Source organism: Bubalus kerabau, chromosome 8 (genome assembly GCF_029407905.1).
Source record: "Bubalus kerabau isolate K-KA32 ecotype Philippines breed swamp buffalo chromosome 8, PCC_UOA_SB_1v2, whole genome shotgun sequence".
NCBI classification, from domain to species: Eukaryota; Metazoa; Chordata; class Mammalia; order Artiodactyla; family Bovidae; genus Bubalus; species Bubalus kerabau.
The window spans coordinates 13,751,127-13,769,360 of record NC_073631.1 but is presented as its reverse complement, the minus strand read 5'-3'; the positions used below and the strand labels follow the sequence as shown (position 1 = coordinate 13,769,360).

Below are 18,234 nucleotides of genomic sequence, written 5' to 3'. Positions count from 1 at the left end.
TAAAAGTACCCCTCTTTTAAAAAACAAAAACATAAATATTAAAAGAGTCTATAGCGTGATGTTTGGTCTTCCTAAATAATTTCTCCTACTATGAGTAAGTGATCTAGATGTTACGCCAACGAAGAAATGCAGAACCCTTATTACTTCAAACACCCTCATCTCAGAATGTATCAATACCAAGACAGGACATTCATTTTCTAAGAGACATTTGTCTTCCTCTCTGTTTTGGGATGCAAGTGCTATTTGTGGAGTACACAGGCAGAGGCAGACACGTTTTTATAGATGATGTACAGAGTCTCTGGAACTGCTGATATGATTCTGGAGCTTCGGTCACAAAAATGCCACACTCCAACAAGCGTCAGTCTACTCAACGCACCACTCTTGTAAGGGGACATCCAAATTGGATTGGCACCAAAATTTGATTACAATAGATATATTTTTAAATGGGGCGGTAGGCTGTAATTTTTTAAAACCTTATTTAAGTATTTAATAATAGAATATTTTAAACATACCAAAGAAATACCAAAAAATTGACTTAACAGCCTTCCATATACCTACCACCTATATTTGACAGGTGTTAAAATTCTTGGGCAAACTCCAAGAGATGGTGCGCGACAGGGAAGCCTGGCATGCTGCAGTCCATGGGGTTGCGAAGAATCAGACAAGACTTGGTGACTGAACAGCAACAATATTTTATCACAATTTACTTTTTTTTTTAGGAAATAAAACTATACTGCTAAATCCTAAGTCCCACTCCCTAACCTTTCTCCCTCTCTCTCATTAAGTGATAATACACTAAATAGTCGTATATCTTATTTATGGACGTACCTAAATAATACAAAAGTAAAAGACTTCTTTTAACCAAAGACAATAACAACAAAAAAAGAATGAGTTCATTCAGAATTTGTGAAGCTATACTCTAGAGTCTAGAATGGAACTTGGCAAATTTTTTAGGTAAAAGGCAAGATAGTAAATATTTTAGGTCTCTGTTTCACCTACCCAATTCTGTTTTTGTAGTGTGCAAGCGGCCGCAGAAAATATACGAATGAGCATGACTGTGCTCCCATATAACTTTATTGACACAAACAGAGGGCAAGCTGGATTTGGCCCACGGGCCATTGAATTGTATTAAACAGTTAGCTGAAATACAATTAGGTAGAGAGTGAGTTATTAATAATATTCACTACGGTTCTTGTAATAACTTCTTTGAAAGAAATCAAAACTGCCCCCAGGATCCATTCTCTCCTTCTTTCATACTGATACCATTTTTAGCATATGGTGGACTAGAATAACAGATGGATTTTCCCATATGAGTTTTCCAGACTCATATGTTGCTTGTGGCCATATGACTCAGCTGTGCCCAATGAGCTATAAGTACAAGGTCACGTGGCAGCTTCTGCGAACTTTCCTTAAAAGAAAGTTGGCACATGCCCTTTGGTGCTTTTTTCTTTTACTTCCTGGATCCTGCTGCTGGAGGTGTGGTTGCAGTCATCGGAATTCTGTTTCAGCTCATGAGGACATGAGCCCCACCATAGGAATGGAAGAGCAATGAGTCCAAACAAACCCAGATCTCTGGTGACTTGGCAGAAGGAGCTCTTCTTATTGCCCATCTCAACCAACTTTAATAATATTAATCCAGAGTTATGTGGGATTCTTGTGCATGCTTTATAAGTCGCTTCAGTTATGTATGACTCTGTGCGACCCCATGGACTGTAGCCCCCCAGGGTTCCTCTGTCCATGGGATTCTCCAGGCAAGAATACTGGAGTGGGTTGCCATGGCCCCCTCCAAGGGATCTTCCTGACCCAGGGATCGAACCTGGGTCTCTTATGTCTCCTGCATTGGCAAGCAGGGATTCTTGCAGCCACACCTAATTCCTACTGATACAACGTTCAGGCCTACTCAGCAGGCACTGGGCAGAACCTTCAGATCCACCTAACATCAATATTCTTGTCTAACAGAATGTCCTCTCCTTATCCAAACTCTGCATGGCTCACCTCTGTTCATCATGGAAACTGCTAGGGGAGTTCATGTTTACTTATATTAGAAAGTTAAACAAGGAGGCTTCCCTGGTTAAGGGAAGAAGGCTTCCCCCTAGTGGTTAAGTCTCCAGGTTCCAGTGCAGGGGATGTGGGTTCAATCCCTGGTCAGGGAGGTAAGATCCCACATGCCTTGTGGTAAAAAAAAAAAAAAAAAAGCAAAATGAAACATAAACAGAAGCAATGCTGTTGGAAGCATTTTGGAAGCAAGTTGGAATTACAATAGAAGCAATATTGTAACAAATTCAATAAAGACTTTTACAAAATGGTCCATATCAAAAAGAAAAATCAGAAAAAAAAGAAAGGTATACAGAATTATACAAAATGTAAAGAGCATGAATCTCCTCTGTACAACTCTTGAAGGCATAGACCTAAAGTGGTAGCAGAGACTTTCTTTTACTGCCCTAATTCTGATTGATACAATACCTATAGCAGTTCATGCAAATGCTAAAAATTTCAATGTGCTTTGTTCTACATGTTTTGTGCCTATTACCCCAGAGAACAGACTCTCCTAGCTACACTAACGAGTGTTGTTTCTACACAGGAGCCACTAAAATGGTGGCTGATGTTATTCGTGCTGCCGTAGTAGAGACTGGAAGCACAGACATGCTCGACTGGGCAAAACCCAGAAACAGTTATCCCAATGCATGAAAAGCAGGTCATCCATACTTTGAACTTAACATATTCTCTCCTAGCTATAACACCCTGGGTTTGAAATAGTTTATTTCACATCTGTTTTCTTTTTCAATGTTTTTTTTTTTAATTGTGGTAAAAGTCACATAATATGAAGCATGCTATTTCAACCATATTTAACAATTCAGTGGCACTAAGTACATTCACATTGTACAACTCTTGCCATCATCCATCTTCCGAATTTTTCACCTTCCTAAACTGAAACTCTATCTCCATTAAACACTAAGCCTCCAATCCTCCTCCCCAGTCCCCCACTCACCTTCCAGGGCCACTGGCATCTACCAGCGTGCTTTCTGACTCTATAAATTTGACTATTCTAGGTATCTCATATAAGTGGAATCAAACAGTATTTGTCTGTACCTAATGCAAATTGGGATGCATTTTTAAGGTTAACTTAATATATGTCCTATAAATATATACACTACTGTGTATAAAATAGAAAATTAATGAGAACCTATGGTATATCACAGGAAAAATAAAAAGTCACATCAGTTTATAAACCACTCAACCTCATCAGATCCTAGATAATGACTGGAGGAGGTAAGTTGCAAAGAGAATTACAATCTCAATTTAAATGCCATTGAAAATAAGAGAAAGATTAGCAGATACAAGTAATATTTCTAACATGGAAAAACTACTGGGGGAAAAGGAATCAGAATGTTAATGTTGCTTATCTCTGACTGGTGAAGTTACAGGTGGTTTATTTCTTCCTTTTTATTTTCTAAATATTCTCCAACAAACATGTATTGCTTTTGAAAACAGAAAAAAATGTATATTTCAAGTTCCTGAAAAAACTCGCGATTTTCTTTATTAAATCAGAGACTTAAAAATATGAGAAAAATCAACATGGCACAGAAATTAAAAGCAAATAATAGACCAACAATTTTCTTTTATCTGCAAGAAAGGAAGGCAACAAAGATGTGGCTACCCAAAGAGCAAATGATTTTCCTTTGGTTTGTTTTAGAGCTCCAATCCAATTAACCTTCCAGTTTCTTATTCTCTGAGCCTTTGAACCTCAGTTTTCTCTTCTGTGAAATTGCACCCATCCCTCAGTACAGAAGATTGATGTGAAAGCACCTGGATTTCCATTTCTAGCAAATGAATAATCAGTTCCAATCATTATAATAGCAGATTTCAAATAATTCATGAAATGCAATGTGGCCACTGAGCAGTCATGTTGAGTGGGGAACAAAGATGAATGGGAAAGTCTCCCTTGCACCCAACGATGTCACAACTGAGTTGGGAGAATTAGAAATTTACCTGAATTGTTTCTGTGCAATGTTCCTCATCACAGAGGAACAGAGTGCAATGGAGTTCAGAGGCAGATTAAGAACAGTTTTTCAGGACAGAGTATTCCAGTGTAAAGATGTAAAGAAACACTCTGGCAAGGGAAGTAAAAATGCTGAATTCTAGAGTTGGCTGTGCTGGTAGCAATGTGGCACAGGACAGGGTTACAAACCCTAAGTTTCAGATTCATCATTTTTCCAATTAGAAGGATTTTCCCAGATGATCTCTAAGATAACTTCTGCTTTTATAACAAACACTTATATAGTGTTTTATGTGAGAACCAACCTTCATAACTACAGATAAAAATTGTGCATGTGTGATATAGTATAAGGGTATACGTATGTTTAATCCTCATAAACATGAGGATACAAATAGAATGATGATTGTTCCCATTTTTCAGCTGAGGAACTGAAGCACAGATAGTGAAGGTAAGTTGCCTAAATCCTAAAGTCACATAACTGGAATGCAAATCTAGGTAGTCTTGAGGCAGTACTGTTTGAGTGAAGCCTTGAAAGAGTTTTAGGGTTATTTTTTTAATAACAAAAAAGAAATGAGTTTCATGGAAACTCACCATGAACAAAGGCAGAGAAGTGGGGGAACAAGAGAGATTTAGGGAAGCAGCATGCAGTCCTGGAAAGGGTGACCTTTGTATCTAAATACTAGAGTTGGAATATTTATTCATTTTATGATAGTGATAAAATTACATAGATGCTCTAAGCTTTAATTATCTGTAAAATAAGGATAATAATATGTTCCCTGTAGGGTTGAAATGAAAATCAAATAAGATAATACATGTAAAATGCTAAACACGGTGACAGGCACACAATGGGTACCTAATACGTGGGAGCTATTACTACAAATGAATAGCCTAGTTTGGGCAAAGCATGTCAGGATAAGGTGAGAACTGGACAATAGCTGGCTACAAAGGTACAACTTGGGAAGATTCTGAATGCCTGAACAAGTTTAGATTTTTTAATCGAGTTACGTAAAGTTTGCAAGGAGGGAATTTTTGTATGTTGACAGCCAATATTAAACTTGAGTTTCCTGAGCATTCACCTGATGGTAGGAGGAATATGATACTGAGGGGATCCTGGGCTAAATAATAAAGATATATGGAAAATAATCTACATCCATTTACAAGGATACTGGCTCTGACTTCCCAGTGTATGGGATTGTTGAATTTTCAGGGTAGAAATATATTATTATATTTTAGAAGTGTCAATTTCTTAAGGGCTAAAAGTATAGAAAAATATTATTAAATAGAAAATACCTGAACTGCCTTTATTCATTTATCATCCAAAGTTCAATGTCCAATCTAGTGACTTCTCACTTTGAGCAAATGAATATGTGACAGAAAGAAAACATAAACTAAATAAAAAGAAATAAGTCATAATTCAACCTACTTGGACAGTTACAGATTAAAAATGAATGTGAGGACTTCCCTGATGATCCAGTGGTTAAGACCTCACCTTCCGATGCAGGGGATGCAGGCTTGATCCCTGGTCGGGGACCTAAGATCCCACTTGCCTCATGAGATCTTTTTTGGCCAAAAAAGCCAAAAAACATAAAACACTGCTACCAGAAGCAATAGTGTAACAAATTCAACAAAGACTTTGAAAATGGTTCACGTTAAAAAAAAAGAAAGAATGACTGTGGAATCGGTCAATTTCACCAAAAACTAATCCATGCATTTATTGAAAATAGATCATATACCTTACACTTTGCTAAAGGCTTCATGTGTTTATTTCGATGAATCCCTAAAGCATACTCACAGTTAAGTATTTTATTATTGCCATTTTTTAAGTGAGAAAACTGAGATTCAGAGACATTAGTTTGCAAAAGTACAGAGAGATATTAAGTGACTTGAACCTGAATTGACAACCGAGATCTGCTGCTCTTTTATTTACTGCAGCTGATACCAGCACCTTCGCTCACACTTTCACCCACATCTCAAGCACCTGGCACTATTGCAACACTAACACTCCCACTATGACCATTATGACTTCCTCCACCTCTATTACCACTATCATGACTACAACCACCATCACCAAATCACCACGAGTACCAACACCATCCCCGTCACCACGACAACCACCATCACAGTCACTAGCACCGCCACTACCAACACCTACTTCCATATCACCATGGCCACAACCATCGTGGGCGACGCCAGCACAGTTAATCACCACCACCGTCATCACGACCACCACCACTCCCACCATCTCCATCATACTAACAACAATCGCCATCCAATCATCGCCCCTATTGCCACTATCACCAGGGTAACCATCTCTGCCCCCACCACCCCTGTTTCCTCGACACCGTTACCCCCACAGTCACCAGCATCAGAAGCCTCATCCCCAACACCAACACTGATTCCAAACATCCCCACCACCAACACTCCCTCCTGCCTCCAAGGAAGACTAGCTGCTTTAAAACCAAATATCCTCCCACGGAAAAATGACTGATGTCCATAATATCTCCCAAGAGTAAATTTCTTTCCCAGCTTCCTCCTATACAAGAGTCATGTCTTCAGCAAAAACACCCCTCTCCCAGAACATTGACCTCAGTATGACTGAGTACTACTCAGTAGTAGTACAGATAGTTGCTAAAATATTTTTAAGATCAAGAAAACCAGAATTAGTTCTATTCTCCATGGTCCTGCAGTAATGTATTTTATAGCATAAAAATATTTCTAAGTTTTGAAAGAGTGAAGTTCATAAAATGACGTGCATATTTGAAGGGAATGTTTCTAAAGCTTATTACTTAAAGGATAATCCATAAACCAGCATGTGGGCAGGGAAGCTTGTTAGAAATTCAGAATCTCAGGCCCCACCCCATGTGATAAATCAGAATCTGCATTTTAACAAGATCCCCAGGTGATCTGTGCCACCTTAAAATTTGAGAATCACTACCCTAAATCTCATAATTCTGCCACTCCGCATAAAACAGTGGGTGACTTTTGTCCATTTTTTTAAAGAGCTCAACACATCCTCATTAGAAACATAAAAATATTTATTTTTAAATAATAGCATAAAAATAAGTAATAGTATAGAGCTGTTTTCAAGTAGCTAAGAATCTAGCCAGCTGATCACTGAGTGATGAAAATAAAAACTGATATTCTTTCTTAGAGGAAGGCACACTTCAATACGTAGGAGAAATTTTGAGTTATGGAAAAAAAGAATATTAGAAAAGGGTTAAAAAAAAACAAAGTAAAATATGAGCAGAAAGAAACAATAACAGACAGAAAGATCCTTTAAATAGAACAGGAATAAAGAGGACATGGAAAAATGCTGCCCCCCTTTGAAGTAGAAAAAACAAGGCCGGTAAATGGTGATGCTCAAGTGACAGAGGTTTAATGAGATTCTGAAGATGTGATTTTCACTCCCCCCACCAATATATATGTATATAGTAATCAGTTTAGTACTCTGTAGTCAATTTTTATAAAAGATAGCCTCGGTGACAAGGGTAGTTTAAGAATCACCCCAGAGATGAAGCACCTGATATCTCATGGTCCTCTCTCTCTTTGAGTCCCTGTTCTTCCTCATGGTGCCGTCTCTTTATACTAAAAAACGCCTTTCTCTTTTCAGTTTCCACCTTTGAAACATGTGTGTTCCCTTGTCATCATCTTCCTCTCTGAGTAATATACTTGATTAAAAACAATTTCGGAAGTATTTATAGATGCCTACCAGGGACCCATTCTCCCATCATTTAAAATCAGAGTATTTTAGGATATTGGAGAGACCCACCTGATGCAAAGGAGTCCTGTTTCCCTTATAAACTGTGTCCCTTAGGAACTAATGCCTCTGTTCTCTTTCTCTATCTCCTCCGGCCAGCCAGGGTAGATGCGAGTGGGGCAGCAAATTCCAAATTTTATCAAAATATTTTCATACATTTAAAGTCTCAATTTTAGCAACAGGGTCCACTATTTCTCTATTTTTATTTTGCTTTAAAAATATCTCTTCTCAGTGTTTTATGCTGATTCCATTTTTTTCTATCCTTTAAGTGCCCCGTCATGCAAATTATCATCAAAATAACATTTTTGCTTAAGCTACGAACTGGAAAGAATCTGTTGTAAATGTCTAAACACAATATCCAAAGAAAAGTTGTCTGGACAATATATTCTATTGTAACATGATTTTATTTATGTATGTTTACCATATAATTTAAAATGTCACCTCTTATTTAAACTTAAAGAAAGGAAAACTCTATTTCTGGGGGCACGTATAGGCTTTGTGTTTGCAACACTCACCCACCCACATCAGAGTCTGTTAGAGCCAGAGTATTAGATTTCAGGGTGACGATAACTAGTAAAAACAAATCTCTTCCCAGGCAGAATTAATCCCCTCTTTTCTGAGCTCCCAGGGCAGTGGAACATAGTTCTGCTACAGATCTTTGAATTACTATTAATTGTTTAAATGGTCTGACCTCTCTATTAGAGGGGTCACAGGACTATATCCTGTGCCTAGAAGGCAACAATCTACTCTAATTCAGATGGCTAGGTGTTCAGTTTGGAGTTGGCTGAAACATTATTTTTGGGAAAAAAAATTCTGTCATTTAAAAATATGTGAATCTGTACAGAATTGCCTATTAAGATGATCTTACAAATATATAAAATATATATATATATATTTAAAATATATATCTATATCTGTGCTCAACAGTTACTGAATTAAGGCCAGTCAAATATATATTAAGCCAGTCAAATGCATATATAAGCCAATCTAACATATTAGACTGCCTATGTTAGAATCCAGGCTCCATGGTCAAACCATTAGTTATCAGCATCTGCATCTCTCTACAAATGAGAATAATAACCATACGCACTTCCCAGAATTAAAATGAGAATGCACTGAGAGCTTAGCATACAGCAGGTGATTGGTGTTCATTAAAGCAAATTCAATAAAGCTATTGATTTTTCATCAGAAAATATAAAACCAAGAATCATAGATATTAAAGGTAAATTTTGCTTTAGTTTTGAGGGAAGTTGTATATTCTCTTGCATTTTAGCACTCTGTCAACATATCCAGAGACAATCCAAGCCAAAAGTCTAGCACCATGCTAGGGTTCGCTCCTAATTTAACTTCATACGGACCAGCCCCAAAATACCAAAAATTACTGCTCCCTGTCCCACTTAGGGCAAGTCAAATACTTCCCGTTTGCCAGGTTCCTGATCACAAATTAAATACAATTAAATTACAGAGAGTCCTTTACATGTATACACACACACACAATTGCAAAAAGAATATATTCCAGATCCTAGTGTCACTTATTTTCATTTAACAAGGACTGAAGCAACACCGTATGAGGATTTTACCGGGGAGCTCAACATGGCCAGCTCTGTCTTGCTCACATCGCAGCTCAAGGTACCCGTGCCTGCCTGTCGGTGCTCTGCCTCTGATCTTCCTAGTATTGTCAGTACCTGGAATCAACAACTTAACTTCTTATTTTGTTGATTATATAGCTCTAGCCTCCCATAAGAACATAAACATTTTGAACTCAAGTATTCATTATTTATCAAATGAATTAATAAATAAATGCATGCATCATTTGCCTCTGCAGTTTTCCTCCTGGATTCTGAATTTCTCTGCAGAATTCTCACTAGAAACTAGGAAATAGCTGGATATTTCCCAACTTTAGCACACATGGGGCAAGAAGTTTCCACTGCCACTTAATGGTGTATGTCCCCACCATCTCCTCCTAACGGGAGCTATTCATTCATAAAGTTAACAGTTAACCCAAGTAAGGTTTGTGTAACTACAATCTGGAAAGACACTTCCTAGTTTAAGTGAAATTTGTTTTTTCTCTGCCAGGAGACTCAACTGTGTCTGCAGAGCAACACAACTGTGCTATACCCTTTGAAAGATGAAGAGGGAAGAGACACAAGTGCATTGTCTCCTATTTCCGGAAAAGACACAGAAAATCAAAGCCGGAGACTACCCTACCCGAGAGAGAGCTTGATCTATCAGGTGGAAGTTCAAATTGTTTTAAAAAGAAAATATTTCCTTTTCATTAAGGTGAATTATTCTTCTCTCTGTCATGATGAGGTCTATAAAGCTGTGAAGGGTAATTATATAAATGATAATTACCAGCTGTTGTCTATTTGGAAGGAGACGTAAAAGAGGAAGAAACAGACATCCTCAAATAGATTGTGGGTTCCTTGAGGGTAAGGGCTACATATCGTATTTTTGGGGTTCCCCCATGGGTAGATAGGCCAGTGTGTCATGACATAAGGTAATATTGAATATGCAGTGAATTGTGTGTCGAGGGATTGGGTTGTATTTCAAGGTAAGGAAAAATTTGTTGTTTGGGGTGTTAAACTAGGAATTGGGTTCCTGAGAGAGGCCAGAAATCTTTTCTCTAAATTTCTTTTCAAAAAAGAATAAACTCAAATGCAGCTATCCTGATAAGTGATTTTTCTTCCAAATATAACAAAATGCATACATTTTTATATGCGTGACTTTTCTCAGTCCCTCCAAAATGTGACCTTCCCTTACATAATCATATTTAACAAGAACAAGCTTTAGTAGAGTTAGTTTTTAATAAAAGGCAATCTTCCTTTCACTCACAGCAATTCAAAAATTTCATGATTTTATGGAAAAGTCAGTGGAGTCTAAAACCATAAATGGCATTAAAGTGATACAGCCAGAATCCTGGTTTTGCGGAAGAGAAACCTTGTTCTGAAGACACAAGGTTGAGAGGTCACTCGGCTCTCTATCTTTTTTTAAAAAAGAGGAAAGGGGACAGAAGGAAAGGGGCAAAGTCTCGTAAAGACAGAGAATTTAAAAGTCACAGGCAATCGGAGAAAACTTCAGAAATGTTTATCACATTTTAAGATGCTTATTTCTTGAATGCCCCTTTGATTAACTAATTTTATTTGAAAGCTTATTTGCAAATATACAATATTCCATTTGAAGTGTGGCTTATTATAAACAAGTATCTTAAGATAATTTTGATTGTGAGAAAAAGAAATATACTTTACTTTGTATCTCAGTACAGACACAAGTTTTTTGCTCACACCTGTCACAGGAGATGAACTCTGTATTTTCTATTCTACTTCATTTTTTAAATGTAGCTTGTGCCTCCCAAATTGGTTTCAGAACCCTATAACGGCCTCACGATATTTCTAAAAACACTGCCGAGTCCCCTTATCAGACCATCCCCAGGTTAACACCCACCCTCCAAGGGTCTACAGCACTGTATCTACTTTAGAAAATATTTTGACAGTGTTCAGACAGCAATAGAGTTAAATCTCTGTAAACGCCAAGTGCTTCTAACAGGTGCAACTCCCTTTAGCACTCAATAAACGTCTGTGTCCGACGGTCAATTTTATCCTCTTGAGAGGCCAGAGAGCCTCATCTTTGATCCCACTTCTCCTATTTCATCTTCCCTGAAATTTACCTACAGAGAACTCTCTTATTTTCCTCCAATATTGTCTCTAATTACAATCAGCACCTGAATTCATCTGGGTCCCTTATGCTTATACCACACACAGTTGGACTTATTTTATAAAACACTCATGCCATTTTCTCACTAATTCTTAGACTTCTGTTTTGTCTAAGTTACAGTTAAGGGTCTTAGACACCTTTGGTAGCTTTATAGAACCAAGCACCATCCTGCTCAGAATACCAGTTGCCAGTCGGTGATAATGGATGCCCGAGGATAAGCCTACAACAGAAGAATCTCCCTGTGCTTGCTTGGTAACACTATGCTGAGGACCGCAACACCCTCCGCTTAGCAGAAACTCTTCCTGATTCAATGTTGTTGCCACGATTTGGGCTACAATAGGGAAATGCTCAGTGCTTGGCCCCCAGAAGTTGACCATAAGGGATACTCAGACAACTTTAATAATTTTCTGTTTGTTTGCACTGGCAGAGGGTAATGAATGTTATGTAAGAGACGTGTCAAAGGAGGGCATGGTCAGGTAGGTGTTGGCTGGTCAGCCCCAGATGGTTAGCGGGGGGCTATTGAACCCAGGAAAAAGTCAAAGCACAGAGGGAATATTCATATCTACACCCAGAATTCAGATTTCTTGTACAGGTCTTGTTTGTATTATTGTGTGTGTGTGTGTGTGTGTGTGTGTGTGTGTGTGTGTTCCTTTGCAAGATTCCTCTCCCAGTGGTCCAGCTACCTTTCCTAGTCATATTCTTTACTGGTAAATACATCATTCCCACTTAGATCCTCAGAATGAAGGGACTGTGGGATAGTCCCCTGCACTGGGGTGGTGCTGTAGGGTTTGAATGCATGATGAGTCACACACAGCCCTCTGGGTCACCAGACTGGAGGTGGCAGCGTGAAGTGGGGTGGGTTATGGAGCAGAGAAGGAGCCTGGAAAAACAAAACCCCTAATAAGGTCTGCCTTACCCCTAATGAACCCCTAATAAATCTGTCCCTGGACTCTCTCTTCCCCCTGAAAACCCCCAATCAAATGAATTTGGGGTGCCCGAAGTCCCCCCGGAGGGTGGGAAATGGGAGTTCAAATTAGGACAGAAACACACGCACCTTTTGCCTATAGTGTAATCTCTCCAGGGAAGGGATGAGAGAACAGATGGGCGCAGGTTGCAGTCCCATTCACAGGGTACCGCTGACGCCTGAGTGCTTGGGAGCAACTCGTACTGTCCCGGAAAGTGTGCTGTGTTGCTGTCTGGCTTTCTTCCGTCCTATTTGGTTGCTGTTGCCGTTAGTTCTTTTGCTGAGTGCGGTAATGTTGGTAACTTGGACGGTCCACGGCCACTTCGATGTCCCGGGACACGGCGGGATGTTGCTTTCTTAGCCCAAAGTCTCTTGAACAGAGTTAGGAGGGGAAAAAAAGTATCCACGGCTTCCTTGCTCTATCCAGCGGTGGGCAAAAGGATGCTGAGGGCTGTGCGTCCTTGGAACCAACTTGCCCACCTCCCAGAGCGCTCCCGCCAGCCGGAATAGTGCCCAGCCTGGAATCGGGTTGTCCCAGGCTCTTCCTGGCATCAGAGGCTTTGGGAGTGGCGGGGGGTGGGGGGAGAGAGGCACTCGAGACCCCGGTCTTCCTCACTTCCTCACTCCGGGTAAGCCACTGTGCCCACCAGCAGCCCCCCGTATGAAGGGCGCTTTTTTTCCTCGAATCCAGCCTGCGCTTTCAGCTCTGCACAGCTGCCCCAGTCTGAATGCTCTGCCCGCACTTTCCGGACCCCCACGGCCTCTCTCCTTACCCCAGCTCCTTCCCCGGCTTCCTCTCAGAACCCCAGTGCCTAGCCCACCGTCTCCCCACCCACCTCCATCTCACTTTCACCACCTCGCCCACTAGGGACCCTCTGTCCGCAGGCTCCCAGGTGGTGCTGTCCCCCGAGCAGTGGCTGAAGGAGCTAGGGTGGCACGATCTCCAGGGGTGGGTTCTTTTGGAAACTCGCCCCTGCGGAATTGGCATCCTCTGGGGGAGGGGGACAAGGCTCCCCAAAAGCTACCTCCGTCCCCCAGCCCAGACTGTTGCCCCCTCCCCAAGGTCTAACTCGGGTCCCTCTCAGGCTCCTCGTGTTTACTCCGCCTTTCACTCCGGGGGGCTCGTGAGGTGAGCCCCACGCCGGGACTCCAGTAAGGCTGCGGCGGCTGGCCCAGCCCCACTAGCGGACCAGGGGGGCAGGGGGATGTTGCGGAGGCGTTGGGAGCTCTCCTGCTCCCCCTCCCTTTCCGGGGACAGGAGCGGGCTGACGGGGGCGGGAGGGTTCGGGGACAGGGAGGGGGCTGGCGCTCATCAATTCCGCTGCCACCTCCTCTGCTTCCACGGGGGGGTGGAGGGGGACGTGGAGGCGGGCCGGGTAGGGCGGGGGAGCGGACAGGAGAAGACTTAAGTCGGGAGAAGTTTGCGCCCAGCTCACTGCTGGAAGGGAAGGCGCCGGGAAGGTGAGCCTCCTGGACTTTGGGGAGGTTGGAATCAAGCACGGGGATAAGGCAGTTTGCCTCTTAGCCTATAATACAAGCTGGGGTTAGGGGTAAACTCTCACTTAAAGCAGAATTAAAGTGTCAGGAAATCAGGAGAGGGACGAGACAGAGAGCGCTCGGGACTAACGTAGTTTTCTCTCCACTAGGACGGCCAGCCCCCCAGGCTCTGGGTGGGCTGCGCCGCGCCGCTCTCGGACCTTCCTGGGTCGGAGAGGTGCTCACGCACCGTCCGCACCGCACCCAGCTGCAGCCGGCCGTCTCCTGCTCAGGAGATGCCCGCTGGAGCCTGAGTTCCTGAGCCTCTGGAGCCACCACCTGCGAACGCCCTTGGCTTTACTGAGCCACCATGGAGGACAACTCAGAGAAAATACTCCAGGTAAGGAGGGTCTTGGAATGAGAGGGATTTATTCCAAGCTCTGGGATGTTCCGGGGTATGGTGGAGATGCACTAGGTACCTGGGGTTTTGATTCCAAAACTGCAGTTTGATTGCGATGTTTGAGGGTCTGATTAGGGTCGGCTTAGTCTCAGTCGCCTCTCCTTACTCTTGATTAAAGGAAAGCTAGTTGTCCTGGGAAGGTGCTGAAACTCAGGGTGTCATGTTGAAGAGTCCTCTGATTGTGTGTGAGTTTTACTCTGCTGTTAATATCAATTTCCCTTAAAAGTTTCATTCTTCAGCTTCCTAAGTCTGAAAAATTACCCAATGAGGGCTGAATTTTGTGGATTTTTTCTAAGAGGTGTTTATTAACTAAGAAACAGATGATACTGGCATCTACATGCTGTGTCTTGGTTGTTCTCGATATTGGTAATGAGCCCAGTGGTCAATGGAGTTACTTGTTAAGTCATGTTTAACAGAGAATTATTTTCAACAATCATTTATGCATAGCAGCCATTCTTCACACCTATTAGGAAAAATATGTTGTGTGCATAGTTTCCAAAAGGGTACTCTTTCTTTCATGACGCTTTTTCTAAGGCCGGGTGAAAGACTTCAAGAAAAGCTCTAACATATTAGTTCTATCTTCCTGAAACATTCATTTTCCTTGTGGTCCAAGGAAATCCAGTCAAAGTCAAAAATTAACAATCCAGTTAGCTTTTTAACCCATTATTCAGGCTATATTTTGCAGAACTGTCTAATAAAATTTCCATCTGAAAGCTTTAACCTAATATTACATAGTACATGCAAAACTAGAAGGCAGGGTTCCATCGCCGATCATCAGGAGACCCTGACTGCCATAGTTAACCTGAACCAAATCATCTATTCGAGGTTATTTGTTGCATTATTGGGTGATGGAAAGTGAAATGTTCAAAATAAACCTAAGTGTGGCCACGTAGTTTCTGAAGCTAATCTTTAGAAAGCAGAGTGTCTAAGTTTGAGTGTATCTTAAATGGTAATAGAAAAACAAATGGTCCATATATTTGGGCAACCTTCACTTACTATTAGAGACAATGGTAGGAATGGTTTTAGTGTTGTGGGATTTTAGTGGTTTTAGTGTTGTAGGAATGGCTTTAGTGTTGTGGGATTTATAAAGTATCATTTGTAATAGCATGTTGGTAGCCTAGTCTGTGTCCAGTTGGAACCCAGCTTTAAAAGGTCAGAACTGCTGGTTTTCTATGCTGGCATTATGAGAGGGTCTAAGGTGATTAGCTTTGCAAAACAGCTTTGCAGTTGAAGTCAGTATTCTCAGTGGGCACTCATTTCTACTCAGTATTTTAACATAAGTCAAAACAACCATTGGTCGGGATTTGCTTTGGTTCCATGCCTCTAATCTACAGTTAATTTCAGAAACTACAGCCACAAGAATAATAGTCAATCCTTGTAAAGTACTCTAAGGTTATTTATTGACCATACCGACATACCCAATATGGTAAACATGAAATTCTTATTATGACTTATTCATAAGAACACATAAATAATCTTAGAGTTGTTTTGTTTCATGATGCTCGAAGTTGAAGAAAACTCTATTCTTAGTGAACTTCTCAGATTCTTTCAATGTTGACATGAATGAAAATATTATCTACTGCTGGTTTTTATTAGAGTAAAAATGAAATGGAAATAAGAGACTGGTGATGTGTTCAATGATAACCTAAACCAGTGTTCTCAACTCAGGCTGCAAATTAGAATCAATGGGAGAACTTTCAAAAAAAAAAAAGGATGCCCAGACCCTACCTCAAACCAATTAAATCAGATTATCTGATGAGGGGGTTTACATTGTGATGGCTTCTTTAACGTGATTGTATGTGCAGCCATGGTTGGGAACCACTGACTGAGGTGGTTCCCGTCGGGTTTGGTAGAGTCGGGTTATGTAGGAGAGTCTTGGAACATAAATGCCATATGCTCTATTGTGGGTCTAATTTTATTTTTAATATTTATAACCTGATATCCAAAATAGAAGTAATATATATTTTCTCCACCATTGATCATAGATGTTTAAACCATAATGGTTTCTGGTAAAAAAAAATATGTTCTTTTTTTTCTAAAAAACAAGCTATTGAGTCTGAAGCTTATCTGACTGTCCAGAAAATGGTTTAATAAATTAATTCTAGCTTTAAGAGCTACTGGAAACAATGTTTTACCAAATACAGAATTTGATCTCGTTTTTACTAAGATCTATATGATGTGTAATATGCAAATATATACCCTTTTGAAGGCAGAAAAGAAGAAAATAGTACCACGTTTCTCGGCACACCAAATAGCATAACCCGGGTGCCGACTACAGTCTAGTATTTTCACATAAATTATTTTCTTTAAAGCTTACAATAGCCTTGTGAGGTACCAGCTTTTCTTTTGATTTTACCTACAAGGAAATTAACCCATTAGGTTAATGAACTTGTTCAAAGCCACAAACTGAATAAATCTAATATGTGTTTGAACCCTGGTCTTCTTCTAAGTTCAGTGCTGTTATGAAATATAGTTAATACATATATTTATGTATGTACATCTATTTAATTTAAAGACAGCATTTTTCACAAAGCAGTATTAAGAACACAGATTCTGACAGGGCTCTCCTTGAGTTTCATGCCTGACTCTACCATCTTCTAGAAGAATCTGTATGGTTTGCGGCAAATTATATAACCTTTGCGTATCTTAATTCTCTTCATGAAATCAGGTTTTTCTAATGAGAATTAAATGAATTAATGTTGTAAATCACTTTGAGTAGGTGCCTGGTACATAGTAGGTTCTATGTAAGTGCTATGTTTTTTAAATGTCATTTATTTAAAAAGTATTTGTGATTATTTATGATATGCCAAGCATTCCATTAAGCCTGAAGGTACCTCGACAAATAAGGACCTGTCCTCAAGGTCAATAGAGAATGACCAATACATAAGTAATATTCCACTCAGGTATGAGATTTTATTCAACTTTAATTATAATTAAAAGCATTATTTTATGTGATCACTCTGTGCTTTTCAATATTGATATGACCTTATAGAGGTCTATAAAATAAGTATTACAAAACAAATTACAAATGAGTATTACAAACCAAGTGACAATATTTTGTGTTGTCACCATGGTATTAACTTGTTTTCAATTCTATCAAAACACAGAAAATAATATTAATTTATGTTTCTGGTTTCACTTTATGAATGTAGAAAACTAGTAATATGGAAAGGTGTTAAGTTTTCATATGTTTATTTTAGCAATGAAGAATTGAGAGGGGAAGAATTGATAGAAAATGTCATCAGAATCTATTTCTCAATATTTGCAAGTGCAGTTTTCCTGAATTGTTTTTCCAAAAAGGGTGTTGTCTGTTTGGAATGCAGTTTAGTGCTTTTTTTTTTTCCTCAAAAGAAAAAAAACTTTTATGGTCAGAAGCGTGGATCAAGGAGTGCAGTTAAATGTGTCTAATACCCAGCCAACCAGCCGGCTCTGCAAGACCATTGCTCATGGAAGCTGACTGCACTTCTCCCACTGTGCCTTCGGCTCCATGCCCTTGACCTGCACTGCAGGATACCCCAGGGTTTCTCTGGGTACCTGAAGTATAAGATTATGTCTTTGTTCAAATGAAAAACCTCTCTTTATTAAAAGTAGCATATGAATTGGTATTCTCTGTAGAGGAATAATACAAATACTCTAAACCCAAGGAGCTATTTCTCAAAGAAATAAAGTATCTGGCTTCATGAAATATTTTCTGCTTTTGTAATCAGTATTTAACCATTCTATTTCATTAAAATTTCTGTTTGCAAATGTGTATCTTGCTTCTGTCTTATCAACTCTCAAGGCTACTCCAGATTTTTCTCATGGAGGCTGCATTTTTCTTCTGCGCAGTTTCACTGCCACCCCTCTCATTTAAGCTTTATTACCTTTAA

General features: G+C 40.0%; 1 protein-coding gene and 1 long non-coding RNA gene across 3 annotated transcripts in view; one reads left to right on the top strand and one right to left on the bottom strand.

Annotated features, from left to right (window-relative positions):
- GNGT1 (G protein subunit gamma transducin 1) overlaps positions 1–18,234 on the bottom strand; it is a 446,502-nt gene that overhangs the window by 326,361 nt on the left and 101,907 nt on the right. The gene's annotated exons all lie outside the window — the stretch shown is intronic.
- LOC129658889 (uncharacterized) lies at positions 13,862–18,041 on the top strand. Its single transcript, XR_008717561.1, has 3 exons — positions 13,862–13,890; positions 14,076–14,305; positions 17,717–18,041. It is a non-coding gene; the product is annotated as an uncharacterized LOC129658889 (long non-coding RNA).